Genomic DNA, 24,371 nt, shown 5'->3' on the forward strand with positions numbered 1-24,371 from the left:
GACCGGTTACTAACTGCTGAAACAAAAGGAACTAAAACGGCTGAAAATAGAAATAAAAATAAAAAGGCCGACGATTAGATTCGTTTCGAATAATTCGAAGGTACGACCACTCGCACACGACTGCTTTAAACAAGGAAATGGGAGATTTTAACTTAATTAGTGAATTATTTGTAATTTAGGGGTAGACATTAGTATTTAGGGTTATGCAGTAGTATTAATGGTTATGCATTAGCATTTATGTGTTAGTTGCTACTAATACCCAATTAATTATTATCGGTGTTGTGGCTACAAATATGTATGTAAGTTCACAAAATTAGTATATGATGACATATAGGTATGTATTCCCACCATTGGGTAATTCCATTTCAAGCTGACCAATGATGGGTAGGTTAGAGCTATCCATTCACTGCTGTTACAACTCCAACAATGTGTGCCCAAGGGCATAACCCTTTTTCGTGCTAAGCACTGCTAACACCACTGGAGGCCTTACTCTTTGTTCAGAACAAATCGCTCAATCTTAATATTGTGACTCCTTCCCCTTTCTTTGGAGGCAGCATTTATAGTAATGTAGTATTGGCGATACCAACCATCGGTCTGGCATGAAACTAACCAAATATAATAAGAAAGTGTATGCTTCTTATGTAACTGTGCATTAGACTGTGCAACAAAAAAAAATCGTAGCTCCTCCCGAAATTTCTTTTCTTTAATTTTGTTTCAGTCTATTAACTGTTCCACATAACTATAGCAATACTTATATGACATATTATATCTATTCTATCGTTTTCATTAAATGATCTTCTCAATTAAAAGCTAACTAAGTCTACCTATGCTCCGAACTTGTACGTATTTTTCCAAATGAAGCAAGGAGAACAAATTTTGACATCTTTCATTTTAAAGTAATTAAAATCTAGTTTTGTAGTTCACTAACCTTAGACAAAGTATAATTATAAAGAGTATTAAGAATTATGTTGACAAAAAAAATTCCTCCTTTTTTTTTTTGAATAATCATTAATACATTCATTACACTGTCTAGATGTCCAATTGAAGTGCAAATAACGATACCAATACAAAATTGTATGCACAGCGACATCCTTCCGAATTCAACAAAATAAAAAAAAAAAAACAATTACTGTGTACAATTTTGTAAAGGGTAGCTTATACGTAGCTAAATGAATTATATTATAATCAGTGTCATTTCGACATTTTCTCAAACAATCCGCAAAAATTTCGACTTTTCGAATTAGTGCCACTGTTTTATGGAAATCCCTAAGTTTTATTTAGGACCTTCTAATTAAGTCCATCTAAATTGTTTTGGGCTGGCCAATTTGTATACGTCGGTATTAATTATTGAAAATTTCAGTGTTGGAACAAAAAGAATGTGGTTTTCCGTATCACGGACCGAACCCACCCATTGTTGTTGTTAAATTTGGTGTTTGTTGTTGTAGCCGGGTTGTTGTAGCAGGCCTATATTCGGCGGCCCTGCTGTTGTTGTTGTAGCTGGTGGTGGTTGTAAGTCTGGTAGTTGTTTTAGTTGTGGAAGTCGGGTTTTTGCAGCAGGCCTATGTTAGCCGGCCCTGCTGTTGTTGTTGTAACTGGTGTTGTTGTATCCGGGTAGTTGTTGCACTTCTGGTTGGCGCTGTCAGTGGTGGTTACGCTCGTTGCTGGCGCGTCGATTTGGTAGCGCGCTGTGTTGCACTTAATAATGGTGGCAGCCCTTAGACCTGACGGTACTGTTAGCTCTGGTGAACGTCAAGATGTGAGGAATGTTGATATTGAAGTGCTATCAATTGTTGATGTTGCTGTTGTTCGGAAGATTGCACACGTTGTTTTCACGTCCTGAGAGTAGGTTAAACAATAGCCATTTGCATTCATTAATTTCGAGGGAATTTTCAATTTTAAAATGTAAAGTTACGCTCTTCAGCCTTTCAAAATTGTATTATGTAAGAACGAGTTGAGAAATTCTGTTTCAGTTGTTAAGTTTTACTTTATTATTGTAATTGAGCAATACCTTTATGTATAACCTAAAATTTTTTACCTGAAAGTTCGACGCAAAAGACAGGAGACTGTTTTATTATTGCTGTAAACTGCCCGATTTTTGATGGTACACTAACTGCACTTGAGGGCAGCGTTCGTCAGTTCCCCTGCTATATGTACATTTATGTGTATTAACAATAATTGGTGGTTTCACTGCTTTTTTTAATATTTACTTTAAATTAAATTAGGCTTTTCCGTTCACAATTTGCCACGACACTATTTTATTTCTTCACCACTTTTCTGATCAGAGATCTCTGCTAAAATGGCGTATGACGCCGTCCAGCCGTTAAAGCAAAAAATTTCCATTCCATCCTAGGTATGGAAAAACGCAGTTATATAACTGTGGCGCCCATTATCGAATGGTTCATTGTTATGGTTAGCTCATCTCTACAGCGTTATACATGTCGCGTTCCGGCTGTCAGAACCTTTGTGCTGATGTTAGGCGAATGGAACGTAGAGAAGGCGTAATTTTTGCAGCTTTTGTGTGTTGTGGGAACGTTGTGCGCTAAATTAGGTAAAATTTTACCACCACGACAGTGCATAATTGCCAATGTATTGGTTGCATTTTGCGTTTGCCATCTCCTTTTGACAATCTCTATTCCAGTACGATGAAAAGAATAAAATCAGCTGATGAGATGAGCCTCCTATACAATTGAGCCAGGTGTTATTGAAAATTCGTCAATGTCACGGGAATTCTTGACGATACCACCCGCGCGAAATTAAGAAAAAAAAATCGTTTTCACCACCCCAGGCAGACATAAGTGAGGTGAATCCTGACCTTTTCACCTATCACTAGCCAACTAGTACGTTCCAAGGGTAAAACTCCCAAGTGTATCATAACAAATTATATAATAGTTTTATCACTATCCTTCGTCACGTTTAAGTCATATTCAAAAAATTTTGTTTTATTTCAAATACTAATTCTGAGTAATAAGCCAATCAAAATAATAATTTTGTTATGTTCTTTTAATTACTATAATAAGTAGGTAAGATATACCTCCGTGCTTAGGCCTTAGGCGAGAGTGCTATTTCCACATCGCGACTACATAGGGGAATTAAACTGTCTACTTCACAATAATCGCAACAGGCTCTGGACCTACAATAGATTAACTAATCTTCAGAACAAGAAAATATTAAATTTTGTGTCTCTCACATCCACAGTCCAATTGTTGGACGGTCACGTTATTGTCGCTGGGTGTAAAACTCGCCAGTTCTCGTACCTTCCAGGCGCAAGCTACCGAAGTTCCATCTGAAGTAAAGAGCCGCATCAAATCCCCACGTCGCCTCCCAACAGCACTTGGGGAAAAAGATAAGGAAATGTTGCTAACAACTAAAAAGCCGATTGGTGTGCCGTCTGACTAATTAAACCAACACTGTAAAAGGCTGCAAGGCTGAACTCAGAGCTGCCACGGGATGGCGCCTTATGGCACCTAAGCATCTTTTACATAGTATAGCAAAAATGTTCTACATAAAGCAGCAAAACTTTTTTGCTGAATTCGCACCAACCGGTGCACCCCAACAAACAACTCCTTCATCAAGCACTATAATGATTATCCATCTCTTGTAGCTTAGGAGAACAGACTGACTAGGGAATCAATTGGTACAACTACGCACTGAATGCTGTTATAGGTTGAACTCTTGTTTATCCAGAGTTCACCTCGACAAACCTAACGTATTTTCTGCCTGCGGTGTATGTCCTCACATGACACCAGCGTCATATTCAATTGCATTTAGAGTAAAAGTTTACAATACACGTCGGTTAAAAGTTCTAAATGCCTGAAGATGTGCCAACAGGCGTATTTTAAGCTCAATAACAATCACCCGAGAGCAGATATAAAAAAATGCTGCTGCTATCAAAATATATTTTAAAAAAATCAAAAAATTACCCTGGACCGCTCCGAAATCGAAGTTGGGAATCAAAGAATACATTTCAATACATTTTGTAGCGGCCTTCGGTGGTACCCACTTCGGCTCCGAAATCTTAAGTAGTTCAGTGCAGAACACATTTTTGTAAAAAAAAAGGCATCAAAATTTTAACAAATGAAAGTTTTCAACTTTTTTAAAGCTGTTGATAGAAGTCAAATTGTTATTTTCCGCTTTCGCATTACGGATACGATCATAAAGTGTTTTTGGCACCTCTGCCATTAGTTTTTGCTCTTGTTATAAACCAGTGCCCCAAGTAGCCTCCTGATGGTACAAATTGAATAGGCAAGTTTGTCTTCACTCCCATTAGAGGACTTGGATGAAAATTTGTGAGTGGTCGGTCATATTGATTGCGGTGACACATAGGACACAACAGCAATATCTTTTCCATAATCTCCCCTGAACCCGTACAATTACGGCACACTTGCTCAGTGTGTTGTACTAAGCCGGGGAAACTTTTACATCCATTTTTATACCAATACCGCGACACTGCATTTCTTAATAGCACGCTGAAAATCTAACACGAATGAAAATTTTCTGAAAAGCCAACCTGCGTGTGTCACCATTCTTCTAACATGATGTACCACATAATTACCACCTCCTTCATATTGACAACCGCCGCCACAACAACAGGTCCAAACAATTTCTCAAAAAAGCCCATAGGACTACAGAAATCACTCTTTCCAGCTTCGCCTTTCTCGCATATTGCGAAATATTTGAACATGGGCAAGAACAATTTTTTTATTTTATGTTATTCCCGCTTGCTTTTATTTGTTTGCGATTGTCAGATGATCCGCTGCGTATTGTCAACTTGTTTAAACGCTTTTACTCTTTATTTTCCAAAAAATTGCACTAAAAAGTTCCAAAAAAAGTAAGTAGATGCATTGGTTAAGTAATGGGTTTGACAGTCGCAGTGAATACGTAGTGACTACGTAAGAGAACGAACGCGAATACGTAAGAAGTTATAAAATACGAACTTCTGGGTGAATGTGAGTGACTGCGACGCAAACATTCACGGTGACATACATAATACGGGCCTTTGTATCATATGTGAGCATTCACTCACTTCAGTGACTCAGTTGTTACGTTCCAATGAAGCGTGTTCCAGATACGGATAGAAATTTAACATGCAAATGCAACAAATTGATACATATGTGGCAACATGCTCACTTTTCTGGATGACGGCAACCCGTTTTGGGCTAATGATAGATACTTGAAGGCAACGAAAGACGCGCAAGAAGTTTAAGCAAGAGCGTTTACACAGAAGCATCTCCTAAATTCCATTATTAGTTTTAAGAGTATTATATTTTAAATTTTACATTTGGTCAATAAACATATAATCTAACGTGACTACAGTAATATCGATATACTCAAGTACACAAAATTGGTGACCTCAAACTCAAAATGAGCACGGAAGCACAAAACTCGAGCACGGAAAACACGGCACCCACATCTTCGAGTGTTTCACCAATTTGATTCGGCATTCAGCGAAAGCCCCGGAGGTATCATCTCAGCCAATCGTGCAGTTAAATTACCCCTATTCTGGAAAGACAAATGTGTGGGCCGCACTGGAAATAGCACAAATTCGCAGCGACATATCACAGTACCGGTATGTTTTGATGCATTTAGATGAGACTAAACTACCATTTGTAACCGACATAATAACAAACACCAGCTGACGGTAAATTCCAGGTTTGAAGACACGACTGCTTAACACATTCCAAGAAAGCAGCGAAAGCAAACTACGACGCCTGCTTCATAACACTGAGTTCACTAATGGGAAGCCATCACACTATTTACTGCGTTTAAAAGTTTAAAAGCTGGTATGGTGACCGAGAACATTCTACATAAAATTTTTCTCCAACAAACGCCACAGAACGGCCAAGGGATTTTGGCCGTCAACGCCACTAACCATCTTTACAGCCTCACCTTACAAGCATTCACAATTTATGAGGTGCAAAATAGCATAATGTCAATGACTAACAAAGAGGGGCCCCAAAAAGACGAGACAGTAGCATACAACGAAGCACCAAAATCGTTTGCACATAGCATCGAAGAATTAACTGCTCAGATACAAGCGCTCACGACGGCGGTAAAAAGAACAAAATATGAAAAAGCGAGAGAAATTGGAAAGAACATGTGCTATTATCACACACGATTCGGGCTCAAGCAAAGAAGTGCCGACAACCCTGTAATTTTCGCAAAAGCAATTTAAACTAACAAGGCCGTCGGTCATCGTCGTAGGCACAGCTGTCGGCCCGCTTAATTCGCGTCTACAAATAACCGATTTAAAAAGCGTCTCAAATTCTTGATCGACACCGGCACCGACATTTCGGTGGTACTCAGGGGAGTTCTCAATAATATTCCAATAATTTAAAAAAAAAACCGAGTTCTCTGTTTTTGCAGCATATGGCTATATAATAAGAACTTGCGGCTTACACCAACTAACGCTCGACATTGGTCTTCAGTCGCAGATGTTGCGCATCCCATATTAGGTGCCGATTTCATCAAACATAAAAACTTGCTCGTCGATCTACGCAATCGGAGGCTGGTGCACTCTAACTCAAGTGTTACTAGGTCACAGTCTCCACGGCATCAAGCATCAATGCAAGAAATGGCGGCTGCACACGTTACATCCGCCACTTATAACAGTTATGTGGAACGCCTCCTCGAGGAATTCAAGGGATTCACCAAACCGACTAATCCCCTCACGCCTAAACCGAAACCGAAAACAGCGGTAATAACACCCTTCGGCCTCTTTGAATTCAACTTAATGACATTTGGCTTATGTAACGCTGCCCAGTCATTTCAAAGTTTAATGGATTATTTGGGGATTTGCAGTTTTGTCATATTTACACCGACGATATCTTGATAGCATCTAAGTCCATAGAAGAACCCAAAAAATATCTAAAAATGGTGTTCGACTACCTCAGACAGCACGGCCTTTCAATTAATGTCAACCTCGGGCATACAATCGACAAACCAGAACTTAAGCCAACCACTCAGCGCATAGAAGCAATGCGAAACCACAAACAATTGCTTAGCTTCGTTGTTTTTTAGGCTCATGGAACATTTATAAGCTAAACATTCCTCGAGCTACGGAAATTCGGGCTCCACTAATCGCCCTCCCCACGGGAACGAAAAAGAACAACAAACGTCCAGTCGGATGGAATGAAACAACATCAAAAGCCTTTGATGACTGTAAAATGGTACTGATAGATGCCGTCCAGCTGGCATACCCAGAAACTATAGCGCCTACGAACGCGAACTATTAGCTATCTTCAAAGGCATACGATTCTTTAAACATCTGTTATTACCGACCATCGCCCCCTCTCATTTGCTTTAGATCAAAACTCTGATAAGGCTTCACCCGCAACAACGCCAACTCCAGTATATCAGTCAGTTTACCAGCGCGATAGTACATACACCGGGGGGAAAGAACACGGTAGCTCATGGGCTGTTGCGGATTAATACCATAAACCTCCCTGTGAGCATATCAGCTAGAGAGATCGAAGATGAACAACATAAAGATTAGGAAGTACACCATCTGCTGCGTTGAAGTTCAACATATCTGAAACTACGCAAACTCAAAATTGATGATTCAGATGCCGAGTTTTACTGTGATGTATCGACGGGCAAGGTAAGACCACACATACCCTAGTCACTACGACGAAAGGTGTTCGACCTAACTCACAACATCTCGCACACCAATGGACGAGCCACACAAAAGCTCGTAAGTCATCAATATGCGTGGCCGCATATGAATTATGACAGTATGCGGTGGGTCCGTACATGTTTGTCATGCCAACATAGCAAGGTATACCGTCATGAAAGAAACATTCCGCAACACATCGAGGCACCGAGTGAACGTTTCACACACGTTCACGTCCACATCAGTCATGCCATTTTGCGACGGATACAGATACTGCCTGACGATAATCGATCGCTTAACCCGTTGGCCGGAAGCGATACCGCTAAAAGATATCTATACTGATTCGGAGCACCACACCAGTGATCGAGGCTCTCAATTCGAGTCAAAATTCTTCAACGCATTCATGCAACTCATAGGATGCAACCGAACTCGAACGACAGCTTTTCACCCAGCATCGAATGGTATGGTCGAGTGTTGGTATATGTCCCTCAAAGCGGCAATACCGTGCCACTCCTCATCAAACTGGGTAAATATACTGCCAGTGGTGTTGCTTGGTCTTCGCACAAGTTTAAAAAACGAAACTAAAGCTAGCACAGCAGAAATGCTTTACGGAACAACACTCCGGTTACCAGGGACATTCTTCATCGACGTCGAAATGGGGCCTATGCCACAACATTTCTTCGAAGAATGTCGGAACTTCATGGGTACAGTCCGCTCCTCACTTACCGCGCATCACAATAGATTTCGAGCATTCAAACATTCTAGTGTTCATAGTTGTACTCATGTGTTCGTACGAGTAGACGAAGTAAAAAAACCACTTGAATAACCGTATCGAGGTCCATATAAGTTGCTCGAGCGAGTATCGGACTATGTATCCAAGATTGACGTCGATGGTAAGGCAACCACAGTACCAACAGAAAAGCTTAAGCCTGCATTTATTGAAACAGAAAATTAGAATACGAATGGCACAAGTAACTGAACTGTAGTGCCATCAACGAGCATCTCCATGAGTCCAAATATACCACACACATACTCCAAAAGTCGGCAGCGATTTTTGACTTCTCAGGTGCATTGAAGTCACTCCTGGGGGGCTACAGTAGCAACATGCTCACTTTTCTGAATGACGGCAACCCGTTTTGGGCTAATGACAGATACTTGAACACAACGAACGACGCGCAAGGAGTTTAAGCAAGAGCGTTAACACAGAAGAATCTCCCAAATTTCATTATTAGTTTTAAGAGCATTATATATTAAATATTACGTTTGATCAATAAACATATAATCTAACGTGACTACAGTAGTATCGATATACTCAAGTACACTGCACATATGGGTCACATTGATGTTGCATTTGCATGCTAAATCTCTGTCCGTATCTGGATCACGTTTTTTCGTATTATATAGCGACGCAAAGTGTCACGAACACTCATTTTTATTGTCAAAATATTCACTTGCTTCTGGGTCGCGTTTGCTTCATTCATTTAGTTTTTTTGTAGTTTTTTATCATTTCTGAGCAAAAATTGAAGAATATTAACGGTAGTAGTGCAGTTTATGGTACCCACCGAAATTGGTCTACAGTCGCAAACGTTTTGCGTGAGGTACCACGTCTAGATTAAGAATCCGAAACCAAAGGTTAACTTTTTTTTAACCGTTTAAAAATTATCGGCGAAAAACAGGTTTGTGTGATACATATTGTTCCCGCACGTTTACAATCTTTTAAGCGCACACATCACTTTACTTTTTATATTTAGTATATTAACATAATCTAACTTGCACGAATTAAAGAAAAAATAATGTTAAATTTCACTAACTTATAAAATATCAAAACAAATATTGCAAAAACATTCTGTCGAAATGAACACATGAAAATGAACAGTATTGCCAGCTCAGGAACGATGGAAATTACTTTTGTTGTTCTCTGTTAGGATTAATACAAGGCGGTGGCGGCTCAACATAAATTTAAATAAATATACAATTACATTGTTTTTGTAAATTACTGAATATTTTGCAATTTAATGTATTAAAAGGGAGGAGAATACGTCTTTAATTTATGGATATAAAGTGATGCTGGCAATTATTTGGAATTTTCATTTTTATTTAGGCGCAGTCTTTTCTCCTCGTCTTTTCTTTTCTTTTCCTTTCCCTTCCCTTCCCTTCTCTTTTCTTCTCTTCTCTTTGCTTCTCTTCTCTTCTCTTCACTTCTCTTCTCTTCCCTTCCCTTCCCTTCCCTTCCCTTCCCTTCTCTTCTCTTCTCTTCTCTTCTCTTCTCTTCTCTTCTCTTCTCTTCTCTTCTCTTCTCTTCTCTTCTCTTCTCTTCCCTTCCCTTCCCTTCCCTTCCCTTCTCTTCTCTTCTCTTCCCCTTTCTTCTTCTCCTCTCTTCTCTTCTCTTCTCTTCTCTTCTCTTCTCTTCTCTTCTATTCTCTTCTCTTCTCTTTTCTTCTCTTCTCATTCTCATTCACAATGAGGGTTACCTTAACAACTGTCAAATGAAACGACGCCAGATAATTCCGCGCATTTAACCCGACCAGACGTGTTTTTCCATCTCTGCGTTCGTATAGAGAATAATTAATAAATATTTTTATATGGAAAAGTGTTTCCGTTCTTTTTATCAAAGTCGGCGTTTTATAAACAATATTTTGCGCATGCAACAAACAAAAGAAACATGATCTTTTAATATTTTGTTTTTAGGCTATTTGACCTATTGTGGGTTCCAGTAAGAAATATAAAAGATGGTAATTATTCCACTGTTGCGGCCCTACGTTTCGCTAGCCATCCTAGCTTCTTCAGGGGCGAAGTCTATTTATTTTCAACAATAAAACATAAGAAATAGCGAGAAACAGACTATGTAATCGAATACTCCAGTTTAAAAGGAACATCAAACACAACTCAGCAGAAAAGTTCATAACAGAGGTGTATAACAAAAGCAAAACTTTCCTAAAGCAATACAAAAACGAAATAGTGATAACGGAAGCAGACAAAGGGAAAAAGACAGTCGTACTTTACAAAAAAGACTACAACGCGAAAATGAACGACTTACTGCAAGACAAAAACACATACAGAGCAACCAGAACTGATCCAACAAACGCACTACAAAAGAAAAACAATAACATCGTCAACGATTTATACAAAAACAAATACATCTCTGGGAAAGAAAAACAGCAACTTTCATGCTCAGAAGCCAATGCGCCGAGACTCTATGGATTACCAAAAATCCATAAGCCTAACTTCCCCCTCCGTCCAATCGCATCCTCTTGGAACGTTCCGTGCTATCAGCTATCCAGGTATGTAGGCAACATAATAAAGAATATAATATGTGAAAAATACAATATAAAGAATGCGTTTGACTTAAAAGAGAGGCTTCATGGCATTAGTGTCGCCGAAGATGAAGTTTTGGTATCTTTTGATGTCATATCCCTTTTTAGTAACATTCCAACTTATCTCGCTATCAACATTATTATGAAAAAATGGGAGAAAATACAAAATACAACGAACATACCCAAAAACAAATTCCGCGACATACTAAACTTTTGTCTCATGGACAACAACTATTTCATGTGTAACAACAAAATATATACCCAAATGTTTGGAATGCCCATGGGCAACCCCCTCTCCCCAACTATAGCAGATATAATTATGGATGATTTAATCGAGAACACTTTCGCAACATTAAAGCAACAACACAATACGAAAATAAAGTTTCTGGTCAAATATGTAGACGACATATTGGCAATTGTCACCCGCAACGATTTGGAAATAATTTTAAATACGCTCAACAGCTACAACAATAAGTTACAATTCACCCTGGAAGTAGAGCAAAATCGCAGCATCCCCTTTCTTGACGTCAAGATCCACAAAAATAATGGATCTCTTTTATTCGATTGGTATGCCAAACCTTCGTCATCGGGACGGATGATCAATTTCCTTTCATCGCAGTATTTTAAATATAAATTAAACACAGCGAGAAATTTCGTAAACAAAGTTCTGTCTATAAGCCACGAACAATTTCACAATGCCAATATCGGAAAAATATACCAAATATTAAGAAACAACAACTACCCACATAACATGATACAAAATCTAATACAGCAAAAAACACTGGGAACAGAAACGAAACATACCAAAGTACTAACATCGCAAACAACGAATTCAACGAAACAATACTACAGCGTTACATATATCCCCAAACTTACGGAAACTGTTCGAAAAAGCATGAATATTAAGCCGAATATTACAATAGGACATAAATCCAACTGCACCCTATCCAGCATATTTACAAATACAAAGAGCCCCATCGAGATCCTACAACAAAATAATGTTGTGTATGAAATCAGTTGCATGGGAAACAAAAAAGTTAACGAAAATTGCAACCGGGTATATATTGGGACCACAAAGCGAAATCTGAGCGTACGACTAAGAGAACACGAAGCTGACATACAGAAGAAAAAGAACAACACTGCGTTATCACAACACATAACATCAACTGGACATACAGCTGATCTCGCGAATACCACAATAATAGACAAAAACAAAAGAGGAAAAGTCCGATACACGTTAGAGAGCCTCCGAATAATGCAAAAAAGGGAAATCACGATAAACAAAAAGGAGGATACAGAAGCGATTGCAGCAAGCTATATTTTATGTTTATAATATTTTTATGTTTAGTATGACTATGATACCCATTGCAAGTGGTACCAAAAAAATTTTTAGAGTTAAGAAAAAATATCATGTGAGTGATGTTAATTTTTATTTACGTGTATATATGTATGTGCGTCCTTTTTGTACCTTAATTAGTATTAGCTTAGTTAAAATTGTTGTTTTGTGACACTTTCTTGTTGTTGATGTAAATAATTTCAAAAATTGTGACAAAAAAACTAATGTAATTATTTCTTATGTTTTATTGTTGAAAATAAATAGACTTCGCCCCTGAAGAAGCTAGGATGGCTAGCGAAACGTAGGGCCGCAACAGTGGAATAATTACCATCTTTTTATTTCTTACTGGAACCCACAATAGGTCAAATAGCCTAAAAACAAAATATTAAAATTTATTAAAATTGACCGGAATAACCCTAAAACATGATCTTGTTTGCGACAAGCAAAATTTAAGTGACTTTCGTGCCTCGTGTTCATAACGAGTACCCATTTTTGTAAAACCAATTGTATCGAACTAATCAACGTTTTAATTTATTAAATAAAAAAAAAAAAACAATTATATATATATATACAACTATAGTCACAAAATCTACATAAATAAATAAAGTTTAAACAAAATATGAAGGGTGGTGGTTGTGCTAACAAAAAGAAAATATATGCGAAAAAAATACATAAAATACAAAAAAAAAAATGCAAAAAATTTTACATGAAGTAACCTATAATTTCGAACCATAAGACTTCAAAAAACTACAAAAAAAATTATTAAATTACATAAAACCTAAAACAAAAAATATAAAATTACAAAAAGACTACAAAAAAATTACAAAAATACAAAAAATTATAAAATTTCAAAACCTACAAAAAAATTAAAAAGTTTCAAAAAAAAAACTACAAAAAACTATGTAAAATTTCAAAAATAAAATACAAAAAAATATACATAAGATTACAAAAAAAAACCTACAAGAAAGTGATCAACAAAAAATCGTGGTGTAACATACATACACATATATCCAAACAGTTTTTGAACTGGCTGTACTATGCCATAACGGAGATATAAAGCACAACCACGCCTTTACCAAGCACCGTTAATAGTGGTGAAATCTAACCGCGCCATCAAATTATCTTGAAAAGTACAAAGAGAAAAGAGAGAGGCAAAGTAGGAGAAAAAATCAGTCGGCAACAGCAGCACCGCGGATAGCAGGAATGAAAGGCAAAATCGGCAACAACTAACATCAGCAATGTACGAGCGAAGCAGCACACAAAGGGCGGTACAGTAGAGTAGAATACGTATATATGTAACATTTGATTTCTGTATATAAGTAGATATTTTGCTTTTTCTCAATACACATGTATACTATAAACGTAGCAATAATTTTTCGTAATACACATGTATACTATGCATGTAGTAACACAAATTGAGACTTTTGCTTCTAAACATACCTTTTCTATAAACATTTGTATACTACGCATTAGGCCGGGTCGATTTGTGGGGAGGCAAAAAAATCGCCCATTGCTCTGTGAAAATCATATTCTAGGGATCAAAATAAGAAACTTTGCCGAAGGAATCATACCTCTAAAACGAATTCTGATGTCCTCCACTTTGGGTCGTAGGGGCAAATTTTGAAAAATCCCACTTTGAAATGCCCATGTTTTTTCTTTTTGGAGTTTATTTTTCTCTTTAGAAATTTATTTAGTCAGAACATATGTAAAAGAAAAAATGAATTTAACTTAGTAATAGAAAAGAAATTAAAAAAAATTATTAGAAATTAGCGTTTTTACAACCCCCTTTTAAAACCAAGGCATCACTGTGATGCATTTGCTGTGTGGGTTTTTTATTCAACCGTTTTAAAAAATGAAGGTATCACTGTGTGAAGGTATCTTGTGTTGTTTTTTTAAGAAACCACAAGACACAGCAGGTAGAATTGAATTGAATAAAATTGAATACAATAATAATTTAAAATATACGGCCACCACACGCATATTATTTCATAATATATTACTATCTTTTTCGTCTATTAATATGGAACTTGAATTTTTTTAAATTTCAAACATTGATTCATAATCAATACAATCGAAAAAAACTTTTTTCCAAATTTATAAATTTCTTCAAACTTTTTGAAACGTCAATTATATAAACATAAAACGTTCAAGATCCATTATACAGCAATCTTATCGCCTTTGCTAATATCAAAAATTTATCAAATCGGTTTGCCAAGATTTTGCGATAATTATTCAAACTTTCTAATCTTACTTACTTACTTAATTGGCGCTTAACCGTCTAAACGGTTATGGCCGTCCAACAAGGCGCGCCAGTCGCTCCTTCGCTCCGCCAACCGGCGCCAATTGGTCACACCAAGGGAGTTTAAATCGTTTTCCACCTGGTCCTTCCAACGGAGTGGGGGCCGCCCTCTACCTCTGCTTCCATAGGCGGGTTCCGATAGAAACACTTTCTTGGCCGGAGCATCATCTTTCATTCGCATAACATGGCCTAGCCAGTGCAGCCGCTGCGTTTTAATTCGCTGGACTATGTTGATGTCTGCGTATAGCTCGTACAGCTCATCATTAAATCTTCTTCGGTACTCGCCATCGCCAACGCGTAGAGGTCCATAAATCTTTCGAATCTTTCGAAGAACTTTTCTCTCGAACACTCCCAAAGCCGCTTCATCTGCTGTTGTCATGGTCCATGCTTCTGCCCCATATAGCAGGACGGGTACGATAAGTGACTTGTACAGTATGATTTTCGTTCGCCGAGAGAGGACTTTACTTTTCAATTGCCTACCTAGTCCAAAGTAGCATTTATTGGCAAGATTGATTCTTCTCTGGATTTCAGTGCTGATGTTGTTGCTAATGTTGATGCTGGTTCCCAAATAAACGAAGTCTTTTACTATTTCGAAATTATGGCTGCCAACAGTAGCGTGGTTGCCAAGGCGCATATGCGCTGACTCTTTGCTCGATGACAGCAGGTACTTCGTTTTGTCCTCATTCACCATCAAACCCATCTTTACCGCTTCTTTTTACAGCTTGGAGTAAGCAGAACTAACAGCGCGGGTGTTTAGGCCGATGATATCAACGTCATCAGCATATGCCAGTAATTGCACGCTTTTATAGTATATTGTTCCAGTGCGGTTAAGTTCTGCAGCTAGTATAATTTTCTCCAGCATCAAATTAAAGAAATCGCACGATAGGGGGTCACCCTGTCTGAAACCTCGTTTAGTTTCGAACGGCTCGGAGAGGTCCTTCCCAATTCTGACTGAGCTGATGGTGTTGCTCAACGTCATTTTGCACAGCCGTATAAGTTTTGCGGGGAAACCAAATTCAGACATAGCGGCATATAGGCAGCTCCTTTTCGTGCTGTCGAAGGCGGCTTTAAAGTCGACGAAGAGGTGATGTGTGTCGATTCTCTTTTCACGGGTTTTTTCCAAGATTTGGCGCATTGTGAAAATCTGGTCGGTGGTAGATTTACCAGGTCTGAAGCCGCACTGATAAGGTCCAATCAGCCGGTTCACGGTGGGCTTCAATCTTTCGCACAATACACTTGAAAGGACCTTATATGCGATATTAAGAAGGCTGATTCCACGATAGTTGGTGCATTTTGCAGTATCCCCCTTCTTGTGGACTGGGCAAAGAACACTTAGATTCCAACCGTCGGGCATGCTTTCGTCCGCCCATATTTTGCTAAGAAGCTGCTGCATGCGCCTTACCAACTCCTCGCCGCCGAACTTGAATAGCTCCGCAGGCAATCCATCAGCGCCCACGGCCTTGTTGTTTTTCAATCTGGTTATTGCTATTCTAACTTCGTCATAATCGGGCGGGGGGACATATATTCCATCATCATCGATTGCGGGATCGGGTTCTTCATCTCTGCGCGGTGAATTGCTGCCTCCATTTAGGAGAGCAGAGAAGTGTTCCCTCCATAATCTAAGCACTCTCTGGACATCAGCTACAAGGTCGCCGTTTTCATTCCTACAGGAGTTTGCCCCGGTCTTAAAACCTTCCGTCTGTCGCCGTATTTTTTGGTAGAATTTTCGGGCGTTATTCCTGGTGGCTAGCAGCTCAAGCTCCTCGCACTCACGCCTTTCTGCTTCTGCTTTTTTCTTCCTGAAAAGGCGTCTCGCTTCCCTTTTCAACTCACGATAGCGTTCACACACTCCTCTTGTCGCGCTCGCTTTTAACGTAGCCCTGTAGGCAGCGTCTTTTCTTTCGGTTGCAACGCGGCATTCTTCATCATACCAGTTGTTTTTTCGCGGCCGCCGGTAACCAATTTTTTCCTCGGCGGCAGTATGAAGTGCTTTGGAGATATGCTCCCACTGCTCCTGTATTCCTTCAGGATGAGTTGTGCCCTCAGAGAGCAGGTGTGAGAGTCGAGTTGCGAAATCATTGGCAGTCTGTTGTGATTGAAGCTTTTCGACGTCTAGCTTTCCTTGTGTTTTTTGTTCCTTGTTTTTAGCCGCGTTGAGGCGGGTGCGTATTTTGGCTGCAACGAGATAATGGTCGGAATCGATGTTAGGTCCTCGGATCGTTCGCACATCTAAAACACTGGAGGCATGCCGTCCGTCTATCACAACGTGATCGATCTGATTGCGAGTATTTCGATCAGGAGACAGCCATGTAGCTTGATGTATCTTTTTATGCATGAACCTCGTGCTTGATATGACCATGTTTCGAGCACCGGCAAAGTCAATCAGCCTCAGTCCGTTAGGAGAAGTTTCATTGTGTAGGCTGAACTTTCCGACTGTAGGGCCAAAAACACCTTCTTTGCCCACCCTGGCGTTAAAGTCGCCAAGCACGACTTTTATATCATGACGGGGGCAGCGCTCGTATGTGCGTTCTAATTGTTCATAAAAAGTGTCTTTCACCTCATCGTCTTTCTCCTCTGTCGGCGCATGGGCGCAGATGAATGATATATTAAAAAATTTTGCCTTTATTCGAATAGCGGCGAGACGCTCGTCGACAGGCGTGAACGCCAGCACTTGGCGACAAAGTCTCTCTCCCACCACGAATCCGACGCCGAAACTGCGCTTAGTCGCATGGCCACTCCAATATATGTCACAATTTTTTGATCTTCTTTCTTCCTTGCTTCGTCCAACGCATTTCTTGAATGGCGGTGATGTCAGATTTTGCTTTGACGAGGACATCAACCAGCCGGGCATCTGCACCAATCCCATTCAGGGAGCGGACGTTCCAGGTGCATGCCCTCAATTCATTGTCCTTCAAACGTTTGCCATGGTCGTCATCAATAGAGAGTGTATTTATCCGAGGCTTGTTGTTATATTTCATTGGAGTATGGTTTTACGTGACGGGTCCCAAGCCCAGCGCACAACCCGCTCAGCGGGGGAAAAAATCTCTCTTCTAATCAATTTTAAAAATTTCAATGACTTTAAATATCTATACAGTTCGGTTTCAGTCATATCATAGTAATGGTGAACATTTATTTTATCCGTGAAAATTTACTTTTTCTCTTCTTCGAATTATTTCTTGGGAAATTAAACATCTTAGATGTTATAAATATTTATTTTTCTCAACGGATACAGTGCTTTATATATTTTCCAATTATCAAATTTGAAACCCATTAGACGAATACAGTGCTTTAGATATATTTTCCAAATCCCTTTCTAAAGACCATTCAACTAATACAGTGCTTTCAAATATTTCAAAATTTTCGGTTCAAATGAAAGGAGTTATAATCTCATTTAATCAATGAATACAGAAGAATTCACCGACGCACCGACACCTTCAGCAGACGAAGCTAGTATTATTAGAAAAAGTACCGTATCTTTTCTTGAGGATTTCGCTGGTTTTACCAATTCAGTTAACATTAATAATTTAGAAACAATTAGCGAAAAACAACCAACAATGCCAACTGCAGAACAAAAGAAAACTTGCATCCTTTATAGGTAAAATAGTTTTGATAGAAGATGTAATAGAACAAAATTTGACAAATACCTTCATTTCTTTTATAAAATCAAAGCTAGAAGGAAAGACGCGTGAGTGAATTCCAAATGAAGTACCAACAATTCAACAAATAAAAGATGCGTTAAAAGGTAGAATAAAACCTGACAACTCGAAAGTTGTTGCAGGAAAAATTGCATCATTAAAAGTTTTTAATAACAATAACTCTGAATTCGGATGCTTTAGAACGATCATTAGTTATAGAAGGAATGACTCAGGAAAAAGCGCACGAGATGGCAGTCGAACAAACTGTCAACGTTTGTCGGCTTAACACTCGCTCAGACCTAGTAAAATGAATTTTAGCGTCAACTATGTTTACTGACTCTAACGGCTGAATTCTGTAATTCAGTCTCATCTCAAGTCTCTAAATTTGTGATTTTCCTTTAGAGACAATTTTTGTGACTTGAGATGATTTCGGTATTCAGTAAACGAAAGTCACAAAAACAATTCACCATATCAACGAAATTCACCAAAATGACAATTTACTCATACATTGAACAAATAATATAGCATTGCATTTTGTCAACGCAACTTTGAGTGGTGTTTTGGCTGAGCTCGCTAAGATGCCGTTCACAAATTTTATAGAAAACCCCAAAGTGTGTATGTTCGAATCTCAGCGGCGCCACAAAGAGTTCGATGTTTTTTTAAGTATTTTCTGTTTTTTAATTTTTTCTATGCTTATTTTAATTTGAGGAATAAAAAAAAATATATTTAAAGCGTTTTTCGCAAATAATTTTCATACTTTTTCTGAAATTTTCACGTTTGTGATCTGCCCCGGCCCAGCTCACAAATTAGTGATTGCTTTTGTGAGGCTGGAGACGCGAGACAGCTTACAGAATGGCAAATTGTCTCAAAAGTGATTTTAACCCAAATAGTCTCTAATAGTGACTAGAGACGGCTTACTGAATTCAGCTATAAGAATGTAGTTGCGAAAATGATCTTTGAACAGAATAACCAAGCTAGTGAAAGACAAGTATTAGCGTTTAGCGGCTGAATTCTGTAATTCAGTCTCATCTCAAGTCTTTAAATTTGAGATTTTCCCTTAGAGACAATTTTTGTGACTTGAGATGATTTCGGTATTCAGTAAACGAAAGTCACAAGAATAATTCACCATATCAACGAAATTCACCAAAATGATAATTTACTCATACATTGAACCAATAATATAGCATTGCATTTTGTCAACATAACGTTAGGTGGTATTGTGGCTGAGCTTGCTAAGACGCTCTTCATAATTTTTATAGAAAATCCCAAAGTGTGTAGGTTCGAATCTCAGTTGCGTCACAATAGAGTTCGATATTTTTTTAAGTATTTTCTGTTTTTTTAATTTTTTCTATGCTTATTTTAATTTGAGGAATAAAAAAAATATATTTAAAGCATTTTTCGCAAATAATTTTCATACTTTTTCTGAAATTTTCACGTTTGTGATCTGCCCCGGCCCAGCTCACAAATTAGTGATTGCTTTTGTGAGGCTGGAGACGTGAGACAGCTTACAGAATGGCAAATTGTCTCAAAAGTGATTTTCACCCCAAAAAGTCTCTAATTGTGACTAGAGACGGCTTACTGAATTCAGCTGTAGATCGCGTTATAGCAGGCAAAATAGTAGTTTTCGATTTCCCCTGAAGTTAAATCAGTATAATAGGAACAACTACTCGAGGTACAATAACAATTTTAGCAGAAACAACAATAACAATTATAGGCACAATAACAACAATAATTATGGCTTCCGAGGTAATGGCAATTTTCGCAACAATAATAACAGACCCGCAAACCGAAACAATAATCAGCCCTATTCTGCATTTCGACTTGGATTGGAATTTTTTCGATTTGGCAATTTTGGTTTCTGTGTTCCAATCTCTTTCGATCCAACTTCGAATCGTTCGATTTTGTGTATTCTGGATTTCAATCGTAGTTCCGTTTTTCTAAGTTGCAAATTAGTTGGCGAAAAAATATTTTCTTTTTATTTTTTTCATTAATTTATAACAGAATTTTAACAAAAATGTAAGTAAAACTTGTTAAAAAACGTAGAAGGTTTGATGATGATTGTCTTTTATATGTTTACAGGTCAAAAACAACATGTCGATGTCGAAGTCCTCGGACGTATTTGCCTCGCAAAAGTATCTAACACATACTTGAAAGCATCCTTATTAAGTCGAACAAGTCATTAAACTTTACCACTTTTAAGTTCAATTTCTTACAATTCGTCACTCATCTCAAATGGATTACACAAATCTCGCAATATTTGCCTTTCCATTTTCGCCTGGCCATTTTCGTATGCGTTGCTTTCCAACTCCACAAATAATGCTGCGACCATTGATTCCATTATAATAGACAGGTATAATTTGTGTATGTTCGTTGGGTCCAATTATATGCCAAAGCAAGCTGCCGGAGTAGAGGAAGGTGAAGCGAAAACGTAAACAATCTTTGCGGAAAGAATAAACAAATCTTCATAAAGTATTTTAGGCCAGTGCAATGAAATTAGCATCCATAAAATTCAGAAAATGTCAACTATATTCGTTCAGGAATCCGTTTTAACAAAACTTGGTGGCCACAGCAGGGAATTGGCCAAAAGAACGACAAAAACACACTTACAAATTTGAAAACATTTCACTCAAAAAAATATAACACGGCCGCAATATATTCTATTGCTTTTTTTTGTACAAAATGGCCTGGATAATAAAATATAAACGTTTTTCAGTGTTTTTTTTCTTTCAAATTTTCTTTAATTCCAATGTTCACACATTCCGTACAAACAGCTGATTTCGAAAAATCATTTGCTCTTCCTCTTCTCGTTACGATTCCGTCGTAATGCAGAATACCCAACTTCGATTAAAGCGGAGCGTAGAACGGGAACGTAATCAAAATGCAGAATAGGGGTGAATAACAACAATGACAACAACAATCGACGTTCAAATACAACAAATAACGCTAGTGTACGGACTTTAAACGCCAACGGCCCTCAGGAGCGAGCACTGGGGGACCAGAATCTGAGTTAAATACCGTTTTTCAAAATAAATCAATTTACTGTCTTAATCTGAACTACTCAGATTTTATCGAATTGAATTGCAATGACTCTTTTAAAACACGCACTTTCTTAGTAGATACACAGGCTGATATTTCAATTATAAAACTTTCAAGTTTAAAACAAAATATTTCCATAAATAACAATATCATACATATAACGGGCGTTACGACAAATACAGTTTCAACATTGAGTATCATTAAAACAGAACTTTTTTATTAAAATTTTTCGATTCCACATATTCTAAATATAGTAGATAACAAATTTAACATACCGTCAGAGGGTATTTTAGGCAAAGACTTTGAAAATATACAATTGCATAATATACTATGCAAACGAGAGCATAACAATCGGCATTGGCAAAAATATTCATAAAATTTAAATTTTACATAGTACAAATGATAACACCTGGGTAATTCCTCCTAGATGTGAAGTTTATCGCTTATTTAAGCTGAAAAAATCTAAATGTCCAGGTTTTATAGACGCAAATGAGATTGTAGTGGTGTGTTCACCGCAAAGTGTATTGTTGACACTCACAACCCAATAATAAAAGATTTAAACGTCACAGATGAGGTAAAATATATTAAAACTTTTAACATAGTTACGGATGAAACCACCAACTATAACGTGTATAAAATCAACAATATTTCAAAAGATTCGAAAAGGTCAGAGGAATTGAAGGCAATTTTAGAGAAACAAATGCCAAATTATGACAAACCAAAACTTCTCGCTTAAAAACTTTTATGCACAGAAATTACGATTGACAGATAAAAATCCTGTTTACATAAAAAATTACCGTTTACCATATTGTCAGAGAGAGGAAATCAATAGACAAGTTGATAATTTATTACAAAATGATCTTAAAGAACACAGTTATTCTAACTATAATAGCCCATTGATACTAGTAGCAAAGAAAAACCCAAATGGACAGAAATCCTACCGCATGTGTGCCGACTTTAGAACCGGAAACAAAAAATTAATAGCAGACAAATTCCCACTAGCACGAATAGACGATATTCTGGATAATCTAGGCAGAGCCAAATATTTTTGTACATTGGATTTGTATTCAGGTTTTCACCAAATTCCCTTAAATAAAGATTCTAGAGACATCACCTCAGCAGGTGCTTTTCGATTGAAAGTTTTACCATTCGGTTTAAACGTAGCTCCAAATTCTTTCTCAAGAATGATGTCAATTGCCTTTTAAGGAATTTCTCCCAACCAAGCATTTTTATATGTCGATGATCTAATAGTCATTGGGTGTAGCGAATGTCACCATCTTAAAAATTTAGAACAAGTCTTTCAAACATGCAAACAATTTAATTTGCGTCTAAATCCCGAAAAATGTAACTTCATGCGTTCAGAAGTCACTTTCCTAGGACACAAATGCTCATCAAAAGGTCTACTTCCCGACGATTCCAAAATAATTGCAATAAAGAAATATCCAAAACTTTGTAATAAAGATGCAGTAAGACGATTCGTGGCATTCGCCAATTACTATCGAAGGTTTATACCAAATTTTGCGTGAGTCGTGTGAGATAGCATTTGAAAAACTTCGAAAATCTTTAATTTCTCCTCAAATTCTCCAATACCCAGAGTTCAAAAAGGAATTTATAATTACGGTCGACGCTTCAAAAATTGATTGTGGTGCCATTTTAAGCCAAAATAAAGATGACATTGACTTACAAAATTTTCTTCGCGTCTAAATCATTTAGCAATGCAGACCAAAAGAAATCAATAATTGAATTAGAACTTTTGGCTATATTTTTTGCCATCAAACAATTCAGACCATACGTGTATGGCACACACTTTACCGTCAAATCCGATCATCGTCCACTAGTTTATTTGTTTAGTATGAAAAACCCTCTTCAAAACTTTCACGTATTAAACTTGAACTATCATAATACAAATTCACTATTGAGTACATAAAAGGAAAAATCAATGTAGGCGCAGATGCACTCTCTCGCATCACAATAGAAGAACTTAAAATTTCAGGAAAATCAATTTTAGCGGTACAGACTAGATCACAGACAAAACAAGACCAATTAACGCAACAACAAATAGGCAAAGAAGAAAAAGAAAAGGAAAACATAAAATTACAAGTTTATGACAATTTTTCAAATAAATTTTCAAAGAAAATATCCAGAGTAAAAACCCAAATAAGTTATGATAAAAAGTGGCAAAATTACAAATTTTGAGATAAATGCGCATTTAAAACACAAAAAAAATCGAGTTAATCAATGTTGCGTATGCTAACAAAATAACGCACTTCGATGAATTACTTTTGAAGCTCGAAAAAGAAGCGGGCAAGCGTAATATTAATATAATTGAATTGCAAAAAAATGATAATCTTTTTAAATATTTTTCGATATCAGATCTGAAAACCACTAGGAATAAAATTTTAAAACATTTAGAAATTATCCTAACAGAACCCGTAGAAACTGTGACAGACGAAGACAGAAAACAAAAACTCATACCAAAATACCATAACGACCCAATCTAGCAAAACTAAGAACCAAATATTATTGGAAGTGCATGACGCGCGATATAGCGAAATTTGTTAAAAAAATAAATTTAAATCACCATTAAATCTTAAGAACTTTATTCGTACATTAGACTTAAAATAAAAAAAAAAATGTTTAATTAAAAAAAAAATAATAAATTTAAGACCCACTGTAGAGTTAGACTTTAGATTTTAATTCTTAAATTAGATCTAAACATTTATGTAGTGTTAAATTGAAAAGACTGTTAAACTTTTTTTAAGATAAATTACATCACGTTTGGGACAGAAGAATTTGGCAATTCTTCTTTTCTAAAGAGGGATGATGTAAGGTAACCCTTATGTTTAACTGTTGATTGAACATAAATATCAAGCAATACTTATTAAATACATCAATCATTCACAATGAGCGTCACCCTAACAACTGTCAAATGAAACGACGCCAGATAGTTCCGCACATTTGACCCGATCAGACGTGTTTTTCCATCTCTGCGTTTGTACAGAGAATAATTAAGAAATATTCTTATATGGAAAAGTGTTTCCGTTCTTTTTATCAAAGTCGGTGTTTTATAAACAATATTTTACGCATGCAACAAATAAAAGAAACATTATCTTACGTTTTGTGACAAGCAACATTAAAGTGA

The 24,371-nt window shown here is 37.3% G+C and overlaps 1 protein-coding gene across 11 annotated transcripts in view; it reads right to left on the minus strand.

Annotated features, from left to right (window-relative positions):
- Positions 1-24,371, minus strand: part of LOC137233900 (protein transport protein Sec24C-like) — an 89,194-nt gene that overhangs the window by 53,865 nt on the left and 10,958 nt on the right. The gene's annotated exons all lie outside the window — the stretch shown is intronic.

This window comes from Eurosta solidaginis, chromosome 5, assembly GCF_040869045.1.
Source record: "Eurosta solidaginis isolate ZX-2024a chromosome 5, ASM4086904v1, whole genome shotgun sequence".
Taxonomy (NCBI): Eukaryota; Metazoa; Arthropoda; class Insecta; order Diptera; family Tephritidae; genus Eurosta; species Eurosta solidaginis.